This window comes from Varroa jacobsoni, unplaced genomic scaffold, assembly GCF_002532875.2.
Source record: "Varroa jacobsoni isolate VJ856 unplaced genomic scaffold, vjacob_1.0 contig03149, whole genome shotgun sequence".
In the NCBI taxonomy this organism is placed as follows: Eukaryota; Metazoa; Arthropoda; class Arachnida; order Mesostigmata; family Varroidae; genus Varroa; species Varroa jacobsoni.
In genome coordinates this window covers 1-27,863 of record NW_019214965.1, presented here as the reverse complement: position 1 = coordinate 27,863, position 27,863 = coordinate 1, and the positions used below count along the sequence as shown (strand labels likewise).

Sequence of the window (27,863 nt, the reverse complement as noted above, 5' to 3'; positions counted from 1 at the left end):
GTTGTCCAGAACAAAAGCGGCCGCAGCAATAAAAATAGATGTCGTCGTCGCGGTACTAGTCGAGTGGAAAGAGGGGCCACGATGACCCTTTCCATTGCTCTCTGGTTTGTTGCCGGCGCGGATCTTGCGGGTGAGATCCCAACGACCACAGAAGTTTACCGTAACGCTGTCCACTGTACGTTCGCTAGGGGATCCAGCCAGAACAAAGACATGTGGCGGATCGGCATTATTCTGGACAACGACAGCTGAATAACGGCGGCAGACTTTCCTCGGGCTATTTAGCCATAGATAGCGAAATAATGGCGCATGGTGACTTCGCATCCGCCAATGCCATGTTACCGTCGGTGTTGCTACTGATAGTGATGGCGCGCGAAAACAATGTGTGATCTTCATCCTTCGAAATAGAGATGTTTGATGTTACGACTATAATGTGATATTTGGACGTAGCACTTCGAGAGAACTCGAAGGGCCTGCAGGATCGGTTAGGACACACCGGAACAAAGATGTGTTGAGTAAAATTGACTGACTACTCGGGATCGACTGTGACAAGTGACTTAGTTATATCCGAATAATTGCTTTACATGTCTATAGGTGGATAATTTCTTTTATGGATAATTGCGCATAAGGTGTGCACTATAAGGGAACGTAATATATGAAGTATAGATGAAAACGGCGCGCTTGTCAATGTGGATCGAAGCTGGATTATCAATGGGCTGTTCGCTGGACACCAATGGATACTTGACAACTGGGTCTCTCTCTACAGGTGTGGTTATATATTCACTAGGTAGAGTTTAAGTAAAAAAAAAGTGTTGGCAGATCAGGTAGCGGTAATAGTTCCTTTCTTATTCGCACAGCCAACAAAAAGGATTTAATAATGTTAACGCCTTGGAAGCCTGTCAATGTTAGTGGGGGTCATGTGACGGCAGCGCATTGAATTTGAAAGATCATACTGGCGATGAAAGCGGACCAACTTTTTTAAGGTAAAGAACGGCTGCCACCTCGGACAGAATAAGAATGAAAGCGATTATACCGAAGGCTACGGACTCTATACGTAGAAAAAAAAAAAAAAGCTACCATTTTTGCCTTCTACGCTTAGGTACGCTTTCTCTGGTGTTTCTGACCGATTGTATTACGTTTGTTATATGATAAAGCTTAAATTAGTATTTTCCACTTTGATCTGTTTTTCAATTGTTGCAATCAAACGCTCGTGACCAAAAATCGGTCCCGAAAGAAAACAAAAAAGAAAAATAAAGAGCTAATCCTGTAAACGGCCAAGAGGCTATTTCAGCTTTTGAAACCATCGATCAATATCATCATATAACTAATCGGTCTGCACGCATGTCAAGTATGTATATGTGCCCTATAAGCTATTATTAACTACTTTTACGATATCGAATAGCATTTCTGACCCAGAATATTATGTTAATATACATTATAAAGATCCACGACAACGATATCTATTAAAAACAGCTGCAATCGTTCGTTGAACCTGTTTACTGACCTATATTTTCTCTCCCGAATTAAATCTGCCTGATAAATAAGAATAGCTTATTTCAGGCATATTCGTAACGGTGTAGTTTATAGCAGTCCGACGACGCAGATATTTAAGAAAATCACGTTCGTTAATCACACAAACTCTGTGGTACCTATATATCACTATAGGCAGCGACTCCTGATCTTTTTCAACCTGCGGCTTGCCAGGCAGATATCTGGCACAGTCCGTTATCGGATGGTCGGTCATTAGAAGGCTATCAGAACCAAAACAATATGCGTTCCTTTTTTTTTTTTTTAGCAAACGTAGACGTCCATAGGTTAACGAGAGGTCGAATTAGTTTTAGTTCTAGAAAAAAAGGACTTCAGCGTGACTGGAAGAAAGTTGTGGCACACTGAAGGCTCGACTATTGCAGGTGAGCATTTTTGGGGTCAAGAGCGCCCATCATTGGTAATGGGCGGCAATAATGTACTCGCTGTTCCAATATAAAGCTTACGAACGCGAGTAGTAGCGAATATGGTCGTCGGCCTCATTTTCGTTTAAGGCCAAAATGGCAGCTGCCCGAATCGGGCAACTGACAACTCATGAGAACATACTAAATAAATTTATAGTGTACCGATAGTATATAATAGGTGACATTTTCGATAATCAATAGTTCTTACAGAAAGGGCACCTACATTTAAAATCAACCTAATCGAATTCGGTCCTCTTACAAATTTTTCGTAGTTGAATCCATGCGTCATGTGGCAAAAAATCAGATATACATTAATTCGATGCAATTGTATCCGGGAGTCGTTCGTCATTGCTTGTTTTTCATAGAAAACTATATCTATTTTTCCCCTGTTGGTGTTGTAAATGCGAACTCCTACTAGGTTAAACTGATACTGGAGGCGGGTTAAAAGCGGGGCTTTTTCCGCTGGGCTATTCCTACAGTTCCACAGGGAAACACAAAGTACACATTTCAAGTAGGCTTCTTTCAAGTGGTCTAGCTGCGTTCAGGCGAATTGTATAGTATAGCTGGGGTGGAACCGTAAAAACCAGTAATCGCATTGCGAAATGAGTTACTTTTCCCAAATTATCTGCTATAATTATGCATATCTGCTAAAAGTCCTCCAATAATTTATTCGAATAGGAAGAATCTATTTTGAAAATATTCAATAATTTTACTAGATCAATGTCTTTCTACTGTTCTCGATTATATTTATTAGTCCCTAGAGTTGATCCGTTATATAAAAGCTTCTGTATTTAACGTGTCGTTTAATCTTTCGTCGAGAAAGATTAATTTTAGCTTATGGCGGCTTGACCAGTTCGTGTGCCACTTAGCGACCATGCGATTGTTATCCTGACTATCCGAAACTATGTTCCACCTGATCTGAATCAAAATTAAGGCATATATACAGGTCTCCGGGGTAAGACCTAGTCTCCTGCAGACCTCTTTACTCATTTTAAGGAGAGGGAATCTATTTCTTATTAGAACGCTGTCTATTGTTCGACATTGTATCTGAGCCAGCTCCTCTGGATATTGACTTCAAGCGACTATGGCATACATAAAATTGTCGAAATCTAATCTATCTAGACCTTTGGCTATTCAGCCAACTATTGTCTCGGCTATGCACTACAAGTGGTTTTGTTCATGAGGATTACTTCCATATAGCTGTTCTCGGAGACATTTATGTCGTACGTACAAAACCATTTTTTGTTCGGTGAGTCGTTAGGCAGCACTCGAACGCCTCTACAGTGCCCATTCAAAGCTTGAATAAATAAGTTCAGGGAAACATTTAGGACTTGAGTGACGTACAGGGCTACGATCGTTGTAGCTTACTCATGCAGGCTTTAAGTAAAAGCAACAGTCAACATTTAGGTGGAAATCGTCGATACTTAGACTATAGCTGTCAGTGGAGCCTTAGGTATATTGACTTCTTCAAGGAAATTGAAGTGGGCATAACAACTCCAATAATCATTTGATTGAACGTAAATTGTATTCAATACTCTTGTGTGTACAATAGACAGCACATAAATATATCGTACGTAGTCGAACGTCACCTGCTTCATCAACGAGGACGCCCAAACCTGTTACTTTGAACAGTGAGGACGGATATGACAGCATTTGCTTAGAAAACATAAATTAAGCTTAATACTGTAATAGAACGCAAAACATACAACAAAAATAGTATTATGTTATTAACAAAACTAACTAATCACACGGCGTACTAGAAAGTCAGAAGTTTTTTGTGGTCTTGGGTAGCTAGCCACTACAATCCGGCTTCGACTATTTATAACGTTGATGTAGGCTTACTCGATAATTTCAGAACAAGCGAAAATAAATCCTGATATTTCTATGACAATTGATTTGTTTGTCATATTTCTCTAGACTGGACAATTGGTCTCATATAGGAGAATCATTGTAGAGAAACAACACCCGGTACATTCAGGGCTTTGCTATGCGCCATATGGTCGATGTTAGTTAGATGGTTGGGCCAATTAACACCCAGCGATGTGTCGTGACATACACTAATGTTATTCAACTCATTAAAGTGGCAAATAAACTGAAGACAGACAACAGTTTCTTGGACCTGTGAGGCTCTGCGTAGTTTTCATGCAAAAGAGGCCCGTTTGATTTGCTTGCCAGTCAGCGACCAAAAAGCTTGGAGTCGGTAGCTAAAAGTCTTTCTGTGAGGGTGTAGAGTGGACCGTCTCGTTATTTGCCCTGTCTTAGAATGTCACAGACGAAGCAAACTTTACCCGCTCACTGTTCCTCCCACCGTTTTGCGTTTGCGTCAGTATAGGTTTGCGATCTTGGATCGACGTTGCACGGCGTACGTAATATGCTTCTTTAAAAGGTCTACATAGCTAGAATATGGAGAAGTCGCAATGTTTAGGGGTTCGTGACGAAAGTGACAATATGTACGTCATTAAACTACTTCAATACGGGGCGCGGCAGTACGATACCTTCTGCATGATCAGACGGGCTAGACTATTCAGCCCTCTAAAACAGAGCACAAAAAAAATGTACATTTAATGTTGTCCGGTTCAGAGCAAAGAACAGAACACATTTTTAGAAAAGGCGACGATTCTTGGATTGCGAATTTTAGCATATTAGAACCCTGATTTAACTGAAAATTATTCTAACTGAAGTTGTACGTTGCACGTTCGCTGACGTATTGTATTCCGAAGACATTTCAAAGAAAATCGTCGTCACCCTTCAATTAGAGGAAGGCGTTCGAATTTATTGATAGGGTCATGCTCGTAGATCGGAGCGACAACAGTACGATACGTAACGGTACCCTTACATATTTCCGTGGAGTCCATGGTCTCTATCTAAAATGCCTTAATGAGTATATTGACCTCCCTATTAGCTAAGCGTTTAGACAAACCGTACCTAGCAATTAATTATTGCTAATACAGTTAGGATTGCTCAGTATTGTTAAATGTTGATGTCTGCTAAAAACAGTAACTGTTTTGAACTTTTCGTCCTATACTGCCATCAAGCAGTGTTTTAGACAGCTTATTTACACATAATACGTAACGAAACATCCCCCAGCCTAAGAAGTAAGCAGTCTTTGATAGAATTTAAATAGGCCGAAACATTTATTAGTAGAAATTATGCTTTCTTACCTGTCTTAATAGCAACAACGACGTTAATGATAAACGTAGTGCTAGTCATAGTATTTAACTAGACAGGGCCTTGTATTGAATCAGAACGTTCACTATATTTATTATTTATATTTATATATATATAAATATTTTATAAGTTTCGACACTTTGAACTGGGAACCCATTTTCGATATTGCTTCTTACTCGAGCTTACTTAAACGAGCACCTCGAGGCATCGCCACGTCGATCGTCAGTCATGATGTTCTCCATCTAATTGTAGTATAAATGGGCAATATTATATAAATTGTAGGTTTTAATGTATACTTTGTGCTGATAAGACTCTATACTATTCAATAGATATCGCTGGCAGGTTGACCTATCACAGGCTGCAGGCAATCTTGAATGCTTAAATGCGCTGGCGACCTCTCATGGGCTAGGCTCGCCATAAGAGTCAAGTGTCGGCCTGTAGGACTTGTGGACATCCTCCACCTTATTAGATTAGGTATATAATTTACTGAGGTTCTGATTATGCTTCATTAGACACAGAAGCATATTGCCGCGTGTACAAACGAGCACTTGAGTCAAGCGCAAGCCTATAGATGTTACCACATTTTGACCCGTGTCAGGGTAAATAAAGGTTACGAATGTGGACGAATAGTATAGAGAAACTTAACAACCTTTAGCAAGTCGTTGACCCTATCTCAAAAATGCAGATTTTCAATCCTACCTCAATATTCCGATTCGGTTTGAAGGATCTCTTAATAGATAATCTTTAATGCCAATTATTAGTCAATTATAGTAATACCTGAACAAAATTTATTTTGACGAATACATATTGTAAAAAGCCACAATGCCGCTTTTGTCTTTGCCTAGTAGGAAAGTTAGACTTACGACACAATTTACATTATTTTCCCATCATCTTATATATATTACTATCTACTTACTTGTTTCGAGTTAGATCTACTACCCACTTTGCAAGTGGGAGCCTTTATGAGTGCGATAGCGAAAAAAGGCCAGGCGTGAAGAGCATGGCCTTCGTGCGGAAGCCAATATTGTAAACCTACGTACGCGCTGAATGGGTAAAAGAAAATGCCATTAGAGTATTATGTTCCGGGAAGGCGCAAACCACTTTGTGGCAGGCTGGTGCTAGCGAATCAACCGATCGGCAGTGTCAGCCGGTCCAGTCACGGTGGCTATACTTTAGCTATACTGGAGTACATAAGACGAATGCTCTATTAATTAATGCTACTTTCGAAAGGGTTCATTGTTGACTGTAATCCATCGTAGAGTGCGATCCACTGCTACCCTTAGGCAATATAATAGTTGAGTTCACCGGCTCATTATGATGTTCAAAGAAAACAAAAAAACAACGCCGATATCTTGAGAAAATCATTGTAACGCTAATCAACATCCGAAAAGCCACTGGCTTACCATAAGCTCACCATATATAGATATGAATAAGTTCACTTTCTGTTCACACATATTTATTAGTTAAGTTACAAAGGAATCGACATAATATGGGTAACTTCACACTGGCATAGGTTCGTCTGAGGAAGGGTCAAGGTATTCCAACCCATTTCGTTCTCGTTAACATGCGCTCTTATATCACGACCATAGTGAGCGTGCGATGTAAACGAACTTTGCCACCAAACGCCCACCGCCCCCAAGGGTTTGCTGCTGGTCACAGTGCCGTCAAAAAAATGTTAATAGTATGCACATTCTATTGAGACGCCGAATAATACCTGCGTATATATTTAGCGTGAGTTAATTATAGTGCAAGTGTTTTTGGGTATAATGTCCCATTTTAGTCGGCGATATCCACAAGAAATGTAGGTATGTGAACATTTTCAAAGCTGGAGCGGTAAATCCAAACAGTAGCGTTGCTAAATACCTACATATCAGAAATTTGACGTCTTCGAGTTAGCGGCAACCACGGAAATCGTCTTTGAAAAGGTGATAGCAAGATTTGAAGTCAACGAAAACGTTTAGGCTCCTTTAGCCATCGCGGTATAATGGCTATTACCAGTAGAGGTCAATAAAAGGCCTTCACTTGTCCATATAAGTTAATAACAGAAGTTGTTCTATCCCATAGTTACGTTATGAAGGGCCTACCCGAATCGTCGCGGTTGGTCAGCCCGACCGGGGATACCCAGCATACGTAGAGCCCAATTTTTGAGTCGCTGACTTTGTGCACAACCATCGCTGTCGTTGCTGATCTTGGGTCCCTCATTCGACAGATTATATATTACATGCTGCTTAATTTTCTCGCAAGAGATATTTACCTGTCAGCTTAGTTGTCAGTAACTTAGTCAAGGCCTGACTGGTGACAGCTGATTCGATCGGTGCAAGTACCGAATTATTATTGCTTCATGGGCTGCTTCGAGCGGCAGAAGCTATCTTTAGTTGAATTTAGAGATATGAAATTTATTCTGATGAAATTATGCGGTTCAAGATGTACAGAAGTGCCATTTCAATAAAGTGCAGCATTCTAAGCTAAAAAAATGAAGATCACTTTCTAGATGATGGTAAAGTGTCAGAGTCATATAAACGACGACAATTGAACCCGGCACCCTACAAACGTCTAAACAATAAACTAGTTATTGAAGGCTCATTTTCTGCTCTGAAGCTTGCTAACACGTCCTTATACTGCTTCGTTGAAAAAGTTTATAGAAATTTACATTTTAAGGAAAAGCAATTAAAGCACAAAGAAAGCTTACAAATGAATGTCATATATCGAATAATGAGGAGACCGATGAATGAAATCATTTACCGAAATAGAAAGGCGTAATTGCCGGGATTTACCGGAAAATCTGGCAAGCAATATAAGAGACGAAGATCTAAACGATATACGTAGGCTTCCAAATGTATTCCAACCTTCAATTTTTTTTGTTTGAAAGCGCTCCAACCTCGGGGAAGTTCCTTGAAGAGCTACACCATCTCACACGAATCGGTCTCGAAAAATTGTGAGTTAGATTTAACTAACTTTGGTAACGGCTTGGTTGTTTATCTGTTACTGTTTTACTTATCTCTCTTTCGACTTCTTGATAAGTGTTTTCATCGGCACAGAACACTGCGTTTGAAAAAGACCTCTGTGAGTTTCGAGTTTTGCTATCGCCATTAAGCATTCCGTCAGACGACGGCTCGCTGGTTGGCTCCCAGCAAGAGACGAATTCTGCCTGTCTATGGCCGGCTTCGAACCTGGACCACAACGTGCCCCTAAGATAAGCAACGAAATTGGTTATCCACTAAGCCATCACAGGAGATTTGAAAGCCTAGAGAACGTCTAAGAAATGACCCCTACTCACTCACGTGCCGATCCGTTATGATAGGCTAGGATACGACGTATTATTGGTCGTAGTGGATACTTCTCCGTTGCAATCTTTCCTCGAAGCGAAAATTGTCAAATATATATTTTGAGACATTTATGCTTCCAGCGTAATATATCGTACCTAATCAGATAGTCCCAGACTGGTACGAAACTGTCTATAACATTGAGTGGGCTCTCCCCAGAATCTGACTCTGACTCAAGTTAAAGCATTTTATTAGGTTTTTTCTTCTCTTAATAATAGACCGCACAGAATAATCGTTAGCAAAATATCGCATCCTCTCCAGTAGTTTATCATCACATGAAACAGCCCATCTACAGAAAGATAATTTCGTTTTACAGACATGTTTAAAGTGTCTTCTATGATCCTATTTGCTCACAGTTTATAATGGCTTATATCTAGTTCCTTAAAAATAGTCACGTTCCCTTGACGTAATAGCTTTAGCGCTGTGTAAGTAATCTGCGGATTTGAATAATTTTACGAAGAATGAAGATCGTTAGATACGACTTGGACATTTTATTTATAATAAGTGCGTAAAGTCAGAATAATTTCTATTTCTATGTGCTGTCACGGCAATAGCAAAACGGAAGACAATTAGTCATACAACCATAACTATGAAAAGAGTTTTCAAATAGAAGTGCTTATATTCATCATAATAGATAGTTCACAGTGGATACTGTTGGGTGACAAGAAAGTATTACCTTGCCTACTAACATTTGATTGTAAATTTACCTCCACCTGAAGTTCGAACCTAATCAAGTTAAAATAGGGTCTCTCAAAAACGAAGTCGCCATGAATCGACTAAACGCTTTCTCATACTCAAATAAAGCTTCACTCGTACTGCTGTGTGGACCATTTTAGCGGAGAGTTTATGGGGTTCTCTCAAATAGTAAACTTTGATTGATACTAGATAAGTTCTATGCTATGTATGTAAGATTCGTTAGCTTACGAGACCGTAGGCACTTTTCAACAGGTGTATAGAGACGCACCGTACTAAATCTTCAACTGTCCTAGACACTTCTCTAAGCTGTCAAGTTTCAGCGGCCATTATAGCGTAGCATATGGTTTGCGTTTTCTATTTTCGCATTCAATGCAACTACAAGTCAATCTATCGCTCATTCCTATAAGCGCCGTGAACACAGAAAATACGGCTAAAGCTATGCACAGCCAAACTTTCGGGTAGACAGGCAGGCCGTAGCTTTTGCCCCTTCGCGTAAGTATCTGTCTGTCTGTCTGTCTGCCCGTCTTATGAGTAACTCCAAAGCTAGATTTACGCAATGTGAGCCGGGAAGTCAACGTCAAGCAAGGTGGCGAGCAGCAATCGAAAAGAAGAAGGGTCCATGACCTGTTGTCGGTATTACGATTGGCCGGATCAGTAAAAATCACAGAAAATGATTTTGGATGTAGAAAGCCCGAGGCACTCTACCAGTATTCGCCGTCTATTAATTGTCTGCAGCCACCGAACATGCAGTGGATATAGACAGGCAAAAACTAACGAACTTCGAGAGATCAGAGCTTTCCATGTGTTCGTTGACCTTATTGCCTTCTCCAGGTAATAATAGCTCGTCTCTAATTCTTCCTCATGAAGCTCAGAGCGGAAAGTACAATCCAAATGACGTACATCTTAAGCAGGTCTTTAGCTAAGGAGACGTTTGCGGAAATAAGAAGTAACTATCGACAACTATTCACTATCAGAAACGCTAGCTAATTCCAGACATGAACTCCAAACATCTCCATCGAATCAGTGACGATTTTGTATTTGCTATCGATCTGTAACTGGTTATCGATCAAAACAGACAAATCACATATAAAGCCGCTAAAAGAAATCTGTACGCTAAAGACGGTTGCGGGCAGTGTATTTAGTAGTATTTTATGTATATACGATCCTGTACAATGAATTGAACTAACCCAGCCCGTTGCCGAAACCGGATTAATGACTGTCTGGAGACGATTTCGAATAAGTTAAAACCTCAAATGATGCCAAACTGAGCTTACTGGCCAATATTTGTGTGGCAAGAGTCGCCAATGCTAGCGTGCTATTTAGCTGTTCGTCAACAAAATTCAGCGGGCTGAAACTGCTATGAATATCTGCAGTCGATGGACGCAAACCCATTTTGGCCGCTTTTGTGATATCACCTCGCGCGTTTTTCGCTTCATCAACGACCACTTAGTACGACTAGGCAATTCAGCTTGATTTGATCAAAAATTCGATTCAGCTTTAAAAATAATTACTTTCTGAGTGCTGACTATGGGTAAACGGCAACGTCAGGAAAAAAGGATGGCCCCAGAATGCTTAGCAGACGAACTTTACAAACAGCTAGTGATAATGTATAATAACAGCATACCGGCAGAAAAATTCTAGCTGTCTAGTCGAACACATATCATCATATGGATGTCGAATCTGACATTATTCGCATCTTCTCTATATAGTATATAGAAACAGGCAGAATATATATTACGTTGCACACTTGAATAGGGTATGTCTGGACACATATTTAATTTTGCTATCATATGAGTAGGCAAAAAGTATCGTAAGCAATGTTCAGTAGACAGATATTGTTGAACGACCTAAACCACAGAAAAATGAACCATGGTATTTAAACCGGCAGCATTCGTTGTTAACAATGATATTTTGCACACCGTCTCATATCGGCCCCGAAGCTCTGAACGAACCCTGCAGCTGGAGATCGACGGGCAGAACTAAAAGGGCGTAGGCACTGTATTTCTGTTTAGACTAGAAAATCAACGATGTATTTGTTTATTAAGATACAAAAGGTTCAGGCTTGACTCTAAGTTGAGCACTTGTTTTGCCTAACACCCCACGCACTCAGTGGGGTTGAGGCATTTGTAAGAAGGAAATTTTCTTGTTTTATTCACGCGCTCATGTCCCCAGCTCGCAGCGACCTTTTTCAACTGGATGCAGAGTAAATCGTTGTGACACAATTGCAAGCGCTCAAATTGGCCACGATAACAATTTTTAGTGTTAAATCATAGAGGTTAACGATCTTCATTTAAATGCGTCTTCATACGCAACGGGTTTTATATTTAAACCACCCATATAGTAACAAATGCGATTGATTTTCAGGCCAAGGTAATCACTGCTTATTATTATTGAAACTATTATAAGGGAAAGCTGTGTATGAAAATAAATTCTTTATTTTGACCGTAATTGACGTGATTGGAGGAGTAACAACACACAATCACAACTTCTAAAAATCGAACAGCTGAATTGCTCTCTGAAAGTTACGACAACACTTTTGTACAACTTCTATACTAGTTACCCCCCTCCCCCGCTTCATTCTGTTTTGCCTAGCCCAGACACGGACGCCCTTGTACCGCCTCGCTCCCTAACTTTACGTTGGTGGGCCTCTTTTCTCTCCTTAACCGTTCACGCTTTTCTGTGTCCGCCTAAGCCTATCTGATTTCTAGGAGCGACACCTCTTCAAGTAACGTTACGTTGATCGCACTGATTTCCCATTGTGCGTATCTACCCGAATCGCTGTGCGTTTCATTACATTATCAATTTTAGTCTTCTGTGATGTGGGATTTATTAAAGGCAAGATTAGCATTGTCTTTGATTCTTCAGATGATATTGACGAAACGCCATAGTGATTCAAGCCATCTTGTGCCTATGATTTTGACCGTATCCAACTTTTTCGAATACTACCTCTTATTGGCATTTTACCTATTTATCCTTTAAATTATGCTTGTATTTCAGCACATCTGTGGTAAGCATGCTGATTTTTCTCGTTTACAAAATCCTGGTATCTGTACCAAGTGTTCATGTTTGCTCTGTACATGTACAGCCTCCCAGATTATTATGTTGTTCAAAAAGTAACGCGTTCGTTTAAATTTCTGCGTCACGAGATGATTGAGTACGTTCACGTACTGAGTGCCCCTTACCTTTTTGAAATTCTCATGGAGCAGTGAGCGTCCATAAGATTTTCCGTGTGGCAAAAGGGATTCGATCGCATAAATACTCTGCGGATGCTGTAGAATGTCTTTGAGAAGCGACGAAAGTTTCGACACGATCGAAGATATAGTAGAAAAATTGCTGACCAGACTGAGTTTGAAATATTTCGAACACTGGAAAAAACGGTGTTACATTCCACGCAGATTGCTTCAAAGCCGACACCGTGAATTGGGATGATTAAATCAATACCTGTTAATCTGGAATAAATGGCTTGCTCATATATTCGTATTTTATTGTTGCATTGCGGGGAAGTTGATAAGTCCAAATACACAAGTATCGATGTGATTTATGCATGTTTCGTCTTCTAATGCTGTTATGTACAGCTTCATTTGTCTACTGAAGTTACAGAACATGTTTTTGAATTCTGACGTTCGCTATTGTCAGCGATCATCGACATACTGGAAAGGGGCGCATCGAATGAGACGTCCAACGGTCCCATGAGCAGTCAGGTCCGTTGGACATACGAGTGAGTTCATTGTTCTTGTCATTTAATTCATTGATCTACAAGAAACCCTCCTGCCGCCATTACTAACATTCCCAGGATGCGCTCGTACTAGTAGATGCGTCATAGGCTGGCTACATCCGGTTTCTGTCAGTCCTTCCTTTGATAGGAACAGGCTGACGTTGCTCGCTATTATTACGTTACAGGAAGTTCTGATGCTCAAGTTTACGTAATGGGTAGGACATCTCGAAGCAGCCAATAATACCTTCAGGATGTCCGCCTATGCCAGTACGGGGGTGAGCTCAGACTTGCTGAAGTTGCCGTGGCGCGCATTCCGCTTGTCTATTCCTTGTGAGCCTGTCATTGTTCAGCTCTTCTAGATGGTGTTTCACACTAAAGACAGCAGTGACTTATACGTCCAATGCAGTGATTCGGTTATGGAGAGATAGAAGTAAATGGTGGTTGAACGTGCTATTCATCGACTGCCCATCGATTATCCACAACATTCAGTTATCTAGTGCTAAAGTAATTGGCAACACTTTGGTTATGGGCGCATACACGAGAGTTTGGGCTGGTCCAACTACCGCTTACAACGGCCGCGGCATCCATACCGGCGTAAGGGGACTTTAGAAGATATTTTTGGCCATTGTGAGATGTCCTGCGGCAGCGTAATGTCTACGTTAGCCTGGATGCGTTTAGGTCATGGCGTGGGCGTGGACAGCGTCAGCCTGGTTTTATAACAAGAGAAGCTGCGACAAAAGTGGTGGGCAGGCAAAGATTCGGTGCTTTTATAACGTAACCGGTATCAATCTATGTGAGAGATACGTGCGGGAGGCGAACAGCAACTAACGGAAGATTCAAGGTGACAGCGGCAGTACAACGGTTGTGGATTGATGAATCGGACGACCGGGACGCTGAACTCGCTCACACTGTCCACAGGGGTCCAAACGGCAAACTGCTCGCGATACCATCGTTTCACTCGTTCTGCCCAACACGTCTCTCACTAAGTTAATGACCACTGACAATAAGCTGCAGTACAATACAGAAATTATGAGGTACTTTTGCATGGCATTATAATTGGCATGACAGAACATATATAAATATGAATATGGCACTAACAAAACATCAATATGTGTACCGTACACATACGAATTCAATATGAAACAACGGAAGAAGATCTTCTTAATACAATTAGATATCAATGTGAAATAAATATTATGACAAGACATTACAACTTAAAAAAAAAAAAACACAAATCAAGTATTCTCTACACATCTATGAACAAACATGGCGGACTTCGGTCAATAGGAAACTTGGAAACAACACATCGAATACGGTTCGTGCATTCGTCAAAATCTAGAAATTATGCCTAATTACATGGACAAATACTCAGAATTTCCGTATAGTTTAAACGATATATTGATGAAGTGCGAACAGGACAAAAACCAAAATAGCCGAATACATCACGCACGAAAACGTAGATCGGTGCGTATCACCTGAACGATGAAGGAAAATCTTGTTTTGAATAGATTCATTTGACAGCGCATCAGAAAAGACTGATATAGACTTTCACTAGAAACAATTTAAAGCAAATATGCACCCAGGCACATTAGTACAAAAAGCTCATCCCCTTAACACGTTTCATTGTAATACAATCTATATATACCATCATGAATTGTTCAGACTGATTGTTTTTTAGGTTACTAAATAATAACAGATAAAGGTGTCCCCGTCGAATTCGAAGGAAGCGCCATCAAGACATGATACAGGAGATAATTCATCAAGCTATCTCTAGAAGTCAGCTATGCTGAGAGAAAAGAACACAGAAAAATGTCAACAGTGGGCTCTCGAGTCAGCTGCTGAAAACAGTTCGGCTACCGGTGAAGACCGTGCGTCTCCGCTTGAACAGTCCCCCGAGTAACCTTCGAAGACTAAGGGTTCGTTTATAATAGTTTCAAGTAGATAAAAAAAAAAGGTTATTACATCATTATGTGTATCTATACGTCCCCGGCCGACCCGAAATCTTGCCCCTCGTTTTGAGAGTAAACTATACGTAGCAGAGGATCACGTCACGATAGTCGAAGGCGTAGCTTCGCGTAAATCATAATCGCATAGTCGTTCTATGCTTGACGTGAATATTTTACTCTATATATAAACTAATAAAGTAAACTTAATAGTTAGATTTTATAGTTTATAGATCAATAGTTGGCTAGATGATATCGTTTCATTTGGGGGCACAATGTAGAGAACGGGTTGCAGGGGACTGGGATCGAAAACCATACTCAATAATTTTCTTAATAACTATTCTATTGGTAAATAAGATCTTGTATTTTTACTAAAGCAAAATTATATTTCATGGTTCGAATTACTATTAAATAGAAAACCGACATTGATTACACGATTGATTGATCTATGCAAAACTTTTATCTTGTATTAATGGCAGGGTTTGAATGGTTCCTCGTGCAAATTCTCCCTGTGTTGATATCCGATGGCTCTTATTGTGTTGATTTACAAGGAGTTACTTAAAAGGACAGTAATCATTACGAGGTTCCAGTCGCATGGCTTGAAGGGTCAAACTTTTAACCCACTCTCAGCTTGGTAGTAGTCGCAAAACGTTGTTTGGGACCGAAAACAGCCCATCAGGTGTGCTTAAAACTATACCCCATTAAATTTTCTGTGCGATTTTAAATTATGTCGAATTTACTTATTTTAGTTATCTTAAATGTTTTGCATCCAATATAGTCCTGAGGCATTGTGTCAATCTTGCCAGTAATCTCATGTATCGTAAATATCGTTTTTCTTTTTTATTCAGACCAATTTCCCATGCAAGGTATTATTATCGTTATTATTATGGAGCCTTAAATAGGACAGGACATGATACTGGCGTCTTCTAACACCATGTGCGATTTTAATATAACAAAGATGTTTAACATTGAAAACTTTGTCATAGAAAAACCCCTTTATATTAATGAAAAACCTCCACCGTGTAGGGGATCCTTTCGGTTCATATACAGGACCTTCAACGATATCCACATTATTGATGAGTAAGCATGGCCTTCTACTAATCCAGTTGCAATTTTCAGGTCGTTCGTTGTTCCTGATCGAATCGACTATTCGCTAGGATGGTCAGCCATGCCATTGAATAAAATTGGCCCAGTCATTGACAAGGAATATCGGAAAAATGAAACGAAGGTAAATGATTCCTTTGATGTATAATACTAGGAACACTGTATGACAAATTATAGTTGGATCAATTTCTCTGGGTTCGTCATCGTTTTACCACTGCAGAGCTGGAAATGCTAAGCTGAAGCAAGCTTAACCGATTAGCTTTTACATGCGTCGATCTTGATTTTCAACATTGCTCAGAATATAGACGAGGAAGTGCGGTCATCTCCCAGAAAAGCTACTTATAGGATTATAATGAGACGCCAGTTCTATGCGTAAATTACATACTATGTTGTAAAAAGAAGACGCAGGCGATAATGCAAGGCCGTTTCTACTACTGCTGCCTTGACCCGGGTTTCAGTATTGGGAAGTGAAGTGGTCCTTCAGTTGCTATTAGCCTCTGTCTTTTTATCGAAAACATCGATATTCTGTTTAAATTTGAAGTTAGAGACGAATGTTGTGAAGTCTTATTGTTGGTGCTGAGGAATTGTGGCGCTTAATCTAGAGGCCACGATTCAGTCAGTTAACCGAACGTGGACTAATGTATGTGCATTGTTGAGGCTTGACCGGTTGATTCACGTCCATAAAATTACGTAAAGGAACTAGTCAAACTTCTCAGTTATAATATAGGTTCATTTATTACATAAAATGCTAGCGTTGTGCATTTAGAAATGAGTGACACCTCGATAGCAGATCTGTAGCATCGGATTCTTGGAATCAGTCAAGCTTGCATAATATTTTTTGAGTTTTACGTCCAGTGTCGTCGTTAGGCATTATATCAGGCAGATGGGTGGTTTCCAGCACGAAACAAAGTCTTTCTATGCCCGGGTTCGAACCCACACCACAACGCGTCCCTAAGACTATCGCGCAAATACGTTACCCACTAGGCTATCATAGCGCCAGCATGGCGCAACCTGAAAAGCACATATGCAAAAAACTTCAAAATAAAAGTTGCTAACTATTTACACGATGAAATGGTAACGTACTCTCACACAGACATACCGAACTAGCTTTTTCAACGCGGCTCATTTCTACAGAACTGATAAAGTCATACAATTAGCGAAAATGTTGATCCATGGCAAAAATTGTTTATCAAGTAATAAACGCCTCGCTGTTTCTTCGGTCCACTTTTCCAATAAAAACAAAAAGATTTTGATCGTTTGGCCCACGTTTGGAAAACTCGCCTTAATTCCAAGTGAATCTTGTTTGAGAAGGGTCACATCGTTCGTGTTTTGACCCGCTTTTATAATAAACGTAAAGCGATATTTACCTTCGCTGTACAATTAATAGGGTTTATATACTATAGCTGACGCATGCGATCCAGTCAAATCGAATTTTTCGAAGACATTTTCATAAGTTTTGTGCAAAACTTTGTTTTCCTTTGTATCTAAAATAAGTAGTGTTTGTCGCTTCCATCAGTTTTTCTAGTTGCGATTTTGTTGGCGTGCTAGTTTGCCTGCTCAACAACATACGGTACGAAGCTGTATGCTGGTCAGACTAGCAGCCCACAGCGAAACTTCAACTGTGCACGTAAGCGCGGAAAATTCGACGATCCCAGACTCAACGAAGGACTGCCAAAACAAATAGTCAACCTATCTAGCTAGAAATATGTGATCGATATAAATACAGTATTTGTAGGATTGGTGAAGCGTACAGCTATGTCGTCAAGATGATTATTTTTCCTTCTCATTGCTAGCTGGCTATTAGCAGGCGAAACTGTTGCAAGATACTTGTTTCTGGATAAAATTTACGCTCGTATTTAAGCATATTTAGGCTAGATCCCGTTAGTTGTCGAATAAAATAATCGAGGTCTTGCCTTACCTCTGAAACCAGAACAGGAACCTGTATTGTCGATTTGATAACTTCAAGCAGCACACTGCCATTGCTGTGTATAGAAATTTATCTTGGGGGTTACAGAGAAGGATGTGTCGCAAAACGGAGCTAGGAGATATGGCATGCTGTACACGTCGTACTGAAATATAAACCATTAACATGTATTGTTATTTAGAGCATCTGATGTTTGGTGTCTTTCGTACGTGTAGCCAATAGAGACAGAAGAACGCTCAAGGAGAGCTGGACCATATAATCTAAAATTTTCAATAAAATAAATCTTAGAAAGACATAGCTTTACAATGTAATGAGATTTATTTTCGCCAAATAGTATCTTATTTATATTAGGTTTTTTGTTGGTTTTAACCTGTATAGTACAATGCAGCTAAAACAGGCGATATATCTATTATAGGTGAGCACGCCCCGCCTTAAGACCAATCCTGTGGCAGAACTTTAACTTAGCGGACTTAATGTTAATGAACACTTGAATAGTACGACGCAGGTGTAATACATAACATAATAGATTATATTAAGTCTGTAGAGCTAAATGAGACGACTGCAATTTTGAAATGTCCTTCAAAATCGCCTCTATGAGTACAGTAAAAAAAAAAAAACCAACACCAGAGCCGTGCGTCCGGTAATACCGTTAATAATCAAATTGTCAATAATAATCAACAAACACCTAAGATAACATAAAAGTAGCTTGGAGCTGTTAGATTTATAAGTCAGTTTGCAATATGATTATTAAGAAAAACCTGGGATTCTCACGCGAGTAAGACGATCCCTAACTGTCCTTGAGTAATTGTTTACACAACGTAACAGTTGGCCCAGAAAAATACGGAGGCGCGTCGATCGTCAAAATCTATGAAAAAAAATCCACAAAGAGTCTAGTCTATTGCGTTTTTTTTAATATAATAAAGGAAAAATAATAATAATAATAAACATAGCATATACTTTACCCTTCCGTCGTATGTATAGTTTGCCGCTGTTTCTCGTGGCTTGGAGTAAATGTGCACCAAATCAATGGCGATCGACTGAAATAAACCTTGTCGGCTTCTAAAAAGTATACAGATGATTTCAAGCTCAGCTGATAGGCGAAATAGTGAATTTCGCTTAGAATACTCACGCAGTTTTTTGTCTTTTTGCGCCGGTAACCACAGTAGTGGTAACCTATTGTCATTAAGGTCCTTTCTCTACAAGCATTTTCACAAGGCGTCATAATTTGTGCGTGTTACTCAGACTTAGCTCAAACAGAAAGGATTCAGCCAGATATAACGAGAATGTCTGAAAGCCGCCAAGCTATAATCGGCGTCAGTTACTTCGACCCGGCATAATCTAATTTTAATTTGGCTAGAACTAGGTCTACAGCTTGGCCGAACAGTCGATAGTTTATTGCAAGTAAAGCCGCAGATAGGAACTCCGTTGAAGCCTTAAGAATCCACGAAAAATCGTTTTAGGATCTTTCGTAGGCTTGAGGGAGCCTTTGTTTCGAACATCAGATGAAACTTAACCGAGGGTACGTTGAATCATTCTGGATCATATGATCCTGATTTTTACTGGCCTAAGAAGTTAGGCAATAATTGTATTTGGGTAGATGAAGGCATTTTAGCTCAGTATCTTTCTGAGGTTCAGCTTTATTCGAATAAAGCACCCCGAACCGAATCAGATGGCATACTAATTGTAAGCACTGCATTTTCTCTGTACGCAGCCAGAGATAGTGATTAGTGAATGAAGTTTTCAATTCTAACTATTATGCCATTGAAGTTTTAGTGACTTGTGAACATTGCTGTCCAACGATCAAATGAACCATATGCTTCGAGATGAAGGAGTCTTGTGCATTGACAACCCATATTCTACACCTGTGCCACAAAGTATATACATGAAAAAGCTATATTTTTATTTTTTAAAGCTTAATGTCCAATTATAGCTTAACAGAGCTATAACTGATATACGAAATTAGCTTGTTATGGGGCCGCACTGATATTTGTAGTTTATCTGTGCACTACTATGTATATATATGTACTAGTCTAACATTTTCGAATGATCCTGGCAGTGCATTGAATTTAATATCACTTTGAATAACAATAAGATCAGAGAAATACAGGTGTTCTCAGAAAACCGCTCAACATTCCACTTGTCCTTCAGGGATTGCGTGTTCAAGGCTCTGCACCAAAAAGCTGAAGCGCATCACATACACAACCATATATATATATATATATATATATATATATATATATATATAGCAGTAGAAGTAACACACACTTGAGTATTGTATTTTGTTAGATGCAATTACAGAATCTGATAGTCGCCAAAATATTGCTAGAAGAGTCTCACGGATTGGCGCTAGTAGCAGACCAAATCAATCTCTGCCTCCGAGTTCGACCCTATACCCGGACACATTGTAGGAGCTCGCAGGTCGTGCCTCCAATTTGATCGAAAGCAGGCTCTATAAACAACTGTATCTTTGGCAAAACATCTACGATGTTGAGTCAGTGTATTCACACAATTCTAGTTCTATATGACCATGCTGTCCGTTGAAATCTTGATATATTGATATGGTAAGTCTTCAAAGTATCTAGCAATAGCTCACCCTGCCAGTGAAAGGCATAGCGCTGCGTAAAAGAGACAAACTACTAGGAGTGCCTAGGCTTAACTCTAATTCCGTCCGTGCAAATTTGCCTCGTTCTCTACACTATATGAGCCTTTAATTTATGTACTGCTTATATTTATCGATTGTTTGCTTGAGCAGTGTCGAGGTATGGTCATGTTATCCATTTCGTGGCCTCTAGTGTACATCAACATGCCGAGCATACGAAAAAAACGAAGAGTGTTATTTGTGGATTCGGGGTTGCATTAGGCGCAATGTTTTAGATCGCGAAACGGCTGAGCGCCAACAGAAATTGGTCTGAGATGACACCTTCAGACACGTAAATATCGTATAGTATAGAACCTGTGTGATATAGAGAAAAATTAAGATGATTGTATTGAACATTTCGGTCCCTCTTTTATTTAAGACTCGTTTTAACTGAATACTGTTCGGACATTATCTAGCTGTATAATGCACAAAAATAAAAGAGGTTACTAACGCGAATATGGTATAAACTCTAACTGCAACAAAATATCCTCGACTGTAATAAATATTCAATCGATATATATGTACACATACATATCTCACCAACTTATCGTGGCGCTCTGGCTGTTTCCGGACAGCCATTTCCTAGTATTTACGTTCGCATATATAATTTCTCAATTTCTGCTTTTTCAAGCAGACCAACAGCGGAATCTGTTTGGTCACTAGTTGCCCTTCTTATAGCATGGATAATAGCCCCCCACTTAGACTGAGAGAATAAATGGGACGAATCTAACATCGAATGTTTCACTACTCAATCTGGGAAGTGATTGAAGCATGGCAATGGGATCTGGCGTTATCGTCAGGTAACTATACTGTGTTCCATGAGCTTTTTGAGAAATTCGAAATAAAAGCTACATCTACTATTTCATTTTTGGCTAGTATTTCATTGTGCCTCTAATGTGTATCGCAAGTTCTACCATCACATGTCCTACGAATTTACCCGACATCGCCAGCGAACTCGATTTTTCTCTAGGATGACATCATTTTTTCGCCTGGGCCCTCTCTTGCTATTGGTAAAAATTGAGTTGTGCCTCGTCTACGGCGACCGCATATTTCAGGCAGACTTTTTTTCTCAGTCATGTTCTACATATTCACGTTCAAACTAATCCAAAGTCGAATAATGGTGGACCAATTTTTACTCAGTTTCCGAATTTTTAGTATTTGGCTAAAAAATCTGTAATGTAAGATGCCAATTTTGACCGATATAACCCCGCATTTTACTTCCGTGTGAAGTCTCGATGATTGCAGTGATGCAATCCTGTTTTTCCGGGACATTCCAATGTCCGTTTCTGAAACGTTTGCGCCAATAATGTGCTATACCTTTGCTTAGGATCTCTTTGTTTAATGTCTTCACCAATGTTCATTAATCTGTGGCAGTACTCTGGCCTTCGAAAAATAAAACGCAGACTATTGTGCCTTAATTTTGGAGAATAAATGATTTTTTGCTACTGAAGTCAGTTCTGCTAAAAGAAACTCAGCCGATTTTCACTTAAAGGTTTCTAGAAAGTGGGAGTTTCATTTACCAGTCAAATTTCGTCTGCTAGTGTTTAGTCTAAAAGTTTTCTGGGTCCGCCGGATTTGCTTGTAATAGCTATATATATATATATATATATATATATATATATGATCAACGCTCTTGTTTGTTGCTTGTGCAGTTGATTGTCTTCCTGTTTCTCTTTTCGTAGTTGTAGACGCCAGAAAAAGCTTATTGGCTGCTGTCCAGAAATTCTCTGCCACTTTAGATAAGCGACCTAAGCTGGAGGAAAACGAAAAGGAGTCTGAGCCCTAGGGCCACATGAGAGTAACGCGTCTGTTTGCTGATCTTCGGTCCCCCTGGAGCCACGTCAGTTTCTTAGCAATAATTATCAGTGATAGAACAGAGCTGGCGTCTTGTCCGTATAAATAATATTATATAAATATATATACATAGGCGAACGGGCGCACACATCATAGCTTCGACGTACCGCCAAGATTGAACACAGAGCCCTGAACCCCTAGGGGCATTCAATAATGTACGTAATGTTTTTGCTAGCCAAGACACAATAGCAAGCTAACAGGTTCAAGGATAATCGTTAGAGAGTAATAGTAATATGCCTGAATGCAACTTTTCAACTGAATCGTTATCAAAATGTCCTCTCTAAAATGACAAAGTTAACATTGTAACAACAGAGCGAAATACTAAGAAAATGCTCATCATATCGCTAAATAACCTTGCCATTTCCTCGGTACTATGTGTAATTTCTATATTATTGCTTATCTTATGCCTGTGGAGACGTATCGCTCTTCTTGCAGAATTATCTCACGACTACCTGCAGTATTCCAGCTAACTGCTAGGCTGAAGCGTATTCATAATCGATTGTTCCATTAGCTGGTGACGAAGAAGCAGATTCATTTTAAATAATATCCTCTAATAATCAATGCGACCTCGGTCGATCTGGCTAGTTTCGAAAAAGCTAAACATAAAATGAGCCATTTTGGCAGTCATAGTGTGTTACGCCTTTCGTCATACTTCTAACGCTGTTCTTAACTGTCATTTTACTCACATCAAACTAGCAACATTATGCATTGGCACGGAATATTTAATGTGTTTAATTTGTAACGAGTATGTGCATTATGTGACAAGTATATGAGCTATTCGTAGAGGGTAGGGCGTCGCTTGACCCCCAGCAGAAAGGTAATTGACGTAAGCTCTCGGTTTTAGCTCACTAGGGCATCAAGTTTAATCGATTCGTTATCACAGGTAATTCTTTTTCAAAGCCCCACGGCGGCTATTGACACCGCATACTTCAATGTTGCCTTACTTGTTGGAATATCTTTTCCAAAAAAATTAAAAGGTACAAAGATCCAACATAAAGTTATCAGTTTTTGTTTGATGGAGCCACGCTCTCTAGGCAGAAACAGTCAGAGAGAGTCTATGCAGTTTCAGATGTCATCTTTGTTTAGTTAGTTAATCGACTTAACACTAAGACGGCAGGTTGGTAGATGCTTTGTTGACGATCAGCCTGGGTCCCTTAAGCTGAATTCCTCGTGCTTTGTGTGGCTGACTATCGATAACGAAGACAGCTGGTATCAGATCGTTAGGTTTCCACTGCTATGTTCTGCCGGGGATCAGGACACAACTCGCGATTCGACAAGGTATAAGTAACAACTAGTAAATGGCAGCTTGCACTTTATTGCTGGTGCTGCCAGCTTGGTGAATTAGTAAGTAGTCGGAGCAGTAGCTGCGATCGCTTGGTTCGCCATAATAATATGCTGTCCTCGCATGCTGGATTAAATGTGTCAGACCAATCATGCCAAAGCATGTCCCGTTACGTCGACCTGCGCGAGACACAGTCTACGACAGAATGAGATGTCGCGCACTTTTTTGGTGCTAACCTGTACCTATCGCGACCGCTGTACCCCTCTGCAGCCTTTGTTACGCTAACAGCAGCAGCGGCACCTCTATGATGCACCTAAATGAAAAGATAGGCTTTCAAAAAAACGCCCGCTCACTACGGAACGCAGTAATTCTACACTGAGGCTTTTACCTAGTGTCATTTGGTGAACCTTGACGTCTGAGTCATTCTATCTAATGGCAGAATACTTCGTTGGCGTACTGGAAACACCAGCTTCTGCAGGAGGGCGACGCGCGACTGACAGAAACACGGTTAGACGACACGAATGCAGTAAAAGCTATCCTAGAATTTTGTATTTGCGTAGTCTTCCACTTCAGTACGCTGGATCGGGCTGGGCGATAGTCGATGATCGGATCAGGGCATGAAACAATGCTATTCAACAAGTTAGCGTTAATAATGCTCGTATTGACATCGATCTTCTAGAGTGCGTGTAAATATTATGCCCATAGAACGCGACAGACAAAGGAGAAACGCGTATTTTCTAAAACGGCGCCAGCTTAAGTGAACGGCATTATTTCGAAATTCATATTTGCTGACTGCAAACCTTCTGCTTAATTTCAAACGGGTGGTAAAAACTTCTGCAGGCGGAACACAGCCACGACATTTAGTGCACCGTGAGGCAATGTTAAGCACACACTCTTTTATTAATAACAAGCATAGTTTTTGAAAGGTGTTATATATTGGTTAGTTGTTGCCGTAAGCTTGAACCATTAGACCAACTGCACGAATGAAATGCTTTCTAGCCAGCTTTTGATCAAAGCCTGAGCTTTACCGAGAAACTAAATGAATCTGAATGTTAATGGATCTTTACTTCACAGTAACCTTCATAGCAATCTTCTAGTTATCAATTGAGACTATAGAATATAAAATGTTCATACATGTCAATCACCACAAGAACAATTAGCTACATCACGTTTGTTCGCCAATAAACGACGACGGCGGCGGCGGCGGCTATACATCTTTTTATATATTTTTATTATATATTGGTATTTGTACATTTTGCAGTTGCGAAGGTCTTCAAGCCCATGCTACTAGGCCATTTGATAGTCCGCCAGCATCCGTAAAATTAATCGGCTTCAATATGTCGCTCGACGTCTATTGCTACATGACCTTTCCATGGGATTTGTCCATTCGCGCACAGTAACACCCCGTGTCACCAGCTGCCAACTCGATGGAAGTGCGTATGAGATAATGTTTATTGCAGCAACGAGCCCTTTCGAGTTTTCCAGGAAAACTGTTGCTTTTTGCTCTTTAAGATTTAGAGCGACGGACTGAATGGTGTAAGTGTGCTTTTCCAATGCCACTGATCAGGGTATTGGCTCAGCGGGCACCAGACCAGTGATCAGGCGTACAGAATGCACTATTCTATATGAACCGCTATGATAAGCTGTCTTTACTTACTAGGAGCATAAAACTTCGAAAAGCTCTCGGGACTCACGCTAGATGTCATGGATGAGCGGGGCGGCGGGTGGATCAACAGCGAGCACTTGGACATTTTACTTTTTATTATCCTGACTCCTCGCTTTTGCTCCTCTTTGCGCACATATTATGTTATTATCCCTGTTTGCTAATAAAAGTCCAGCTCATGCAGCGCCGAGAGGGAAAATGCTTCCTTATTTGTACCTAACCTAATCATTGTAGAATGCATCGTCTAGAAACAAGTTAGTCTATTAAATGATCCACAAATCGATAGTGTCACTCGTCCAGGGCCATTTCGTGAAAAAAAAAAACGCAAAAATTTAAACTGATATTAACGTTAAGCTAGACTCAAATTGGTCTTTAGCTGACTGCATATTGTTAGAAATGATAATGATAGCTCCTCTAGTTAATATTTCCGGAAAGCTTGAGTCTAGATTTCCGTTCAATACGCTTTCGGTTGCTGGAAGTGTGTCGGTAGTGATATTTGTAGACATCTAGTAGTCGAACACATACGCCAAATATATATATGGTTGGTAACGTAACAACTGCACGGTATGGCCTTATGATAAGTTTTCTATTTGGCAAACAGCTCATGACGTATGATACGTAATATATATGAGGAGTTGACAAATGAGTTTTAAGAATTTTACCATAGGACGATGAGTACCTATCCACATTATATTCGCCGGTTTTATAATAGACTCTCGAATATACAACAAATAGACAAAACGTGTTTTTTTTTTCAACATCTACGAAGCTACAACATCGGTTTCACTTTGAGCCATGTCTTCAACTTGGTTTATAATTTTTTCGGTCATGTCAAATCTTCATCCCTTAGTATTTCATTACGTCTTTTTAGAAAAAGTAAACTTACTATAAGCTGGATCACATGTATAGTACTTTGGCAATACAGCCAAAACTGCTTCAATTTATAGATCAGCTTTCTTCTCCCTGTACAATAGTTTGAGCTTATAGCGTTCAAAGAATAGAAAACTAGTTTGTCACGTTACCATTTACTACCGTTACCACATTAACTATCAGCCATTATCAATAGAGGGACTAAGTACGCTAAGTAACTGTTCAATGTGTGCCTCTGTGTGTGATAAAATAGATGTCCTAATAACCTCTTCATATCTGCATGCATGAACAGAACATAATTGTTGGTTGGCTTCAAGTCTCACGCACAGCCCCCCTTGATTGGCGGCAGCTCATCACTGTATAATGATTTTCCACTTCTACGAATATATCTTAAGGACATTATTTAGGGGCAATATTTAGAATATTATTATCTCATCAAAGGATATCGTCCAATTTAAAATCTCTTCTGCGATACCAGTCGGTGCTCTACAGTGCGCAGATGTTTTTGCTAATGAAACAGAAGTACTGTTTAGCAGAGCTTCTTGAGTAGAGGCTTTGTGTATTTCAATTTAACTTATATTTTTTAGTTATTGTTTGTTTGGAACTAAAATGCTATCAAGTCACTGTATCAGCAATGTACCGGGAATTTGACCGTGTACAGCCTTCAACTGTGCCAATCCTAGTTGTTTTCTTCGAAGTGATTTTTAGCAAATGGAAGCTACGTGTGCAACAATTTTCCAGCCGCTAAAGCAGTTCGAGCTGTAGGAATGGATCTCAGGTCTTGTCCCGTTTGTTCCTAAATTTCCTCGACCCTCAAACCTTTTTGCAGGCGCTTCTCATGTTTTGGGAACAGGAAACGATCACAAGGGCCTATATGGAATTGGATAGGAGTGCTTAAATACTTTTAGGATAGTTGCTGATTTGCCCATATTTGCTGGAAATATAGGCCGTTCGATGTCGCTTTTAAGAGATCGTCTAGATAGTTCCGTATAATTCGTGAGAGATTTCCAGGGTGGCGGTGGACTCCCTCCTGATGACTAGGCCATCGTGCAGTAACAAAATGTTTTATTTTCACTTTCTCGTCTAAACTTAAAAATATTCTAGCACGGGAATCGATGTCAAGGGCCCCTCTTTCTAGCAAAACGCTCGAACTAGCGTATTGTTTTGTAAATTGTTTTCAAAAAATTTCCCTTAATATTGGGACCCGTGTGCTGGAAATTGATTTTCAGTTTTTTTTTTTCTTTCGGCGTCACTGATTTAAGATTCCTTACAAAATACAAAGCTCTGTTTCGAATAATTTCGTATTGCTGGAAATAGAAAGTTAGCCATTCCGTATTACATCTTCCTTGGAATATTTTCGATAAAGCTAGATGTTGTTTTACTTATAGTGAAGATACGAGGTTACCTAGAACGAAATTGAAAGCCAGGCTCGTATAAAAACGGCTATCTTTCGATTACCATAGAACACGTATTTGCTTTCATTTTACACAAACATCTGAAGGTAGATCAATCTGCCTGCATAGCACATGCAACAGAACAACAACGGCAAGCGTACCTTTTTTTTTTTTGAGATAAGCTCACAGTTATTCTACTGTCAGCTATGTATTATGTATAATAGCGATCAGATATGCATCAGAGCATCCTAATAGGCCACGTGCAGCACCCACATCTATTTTATAAGTAATTAACAAGCTGCGTTGAAAATGATGCAAAGGCTAGATGTGAGTTCACTCGTTC

General features: G+C 39.9%; 1 long non-coding RNA gene across 2 annotated transcripts; it reads left to right on the top strand.

Annotated features, from left to right (window-relative positions):
• On the top strand, positions 1 to 25,587 carry LOC111272756 (uncharacterized). Of its 2 annotated transcripts, XR_002687709.2 has the most exons (4): positions 13,475 to 14,764; positions 15,271 to 15,470; positions 15,911 to 16,019; positions 24,855 to 25,587. It is a non-coding gene; the product is annotated as an uncharacterized LOC111272756 (long non-coding RNA). The 2 variants fall into 2 exon arrangements; XR_002687710.2 differs by lacking the exons at positions 13,475 to 14,764; positions 15,271 to 15,470 and adding an exon at positions 1 to 763.
• Positions 25,588 to 27,863: the final 2,276 nt, after the last annotated feature.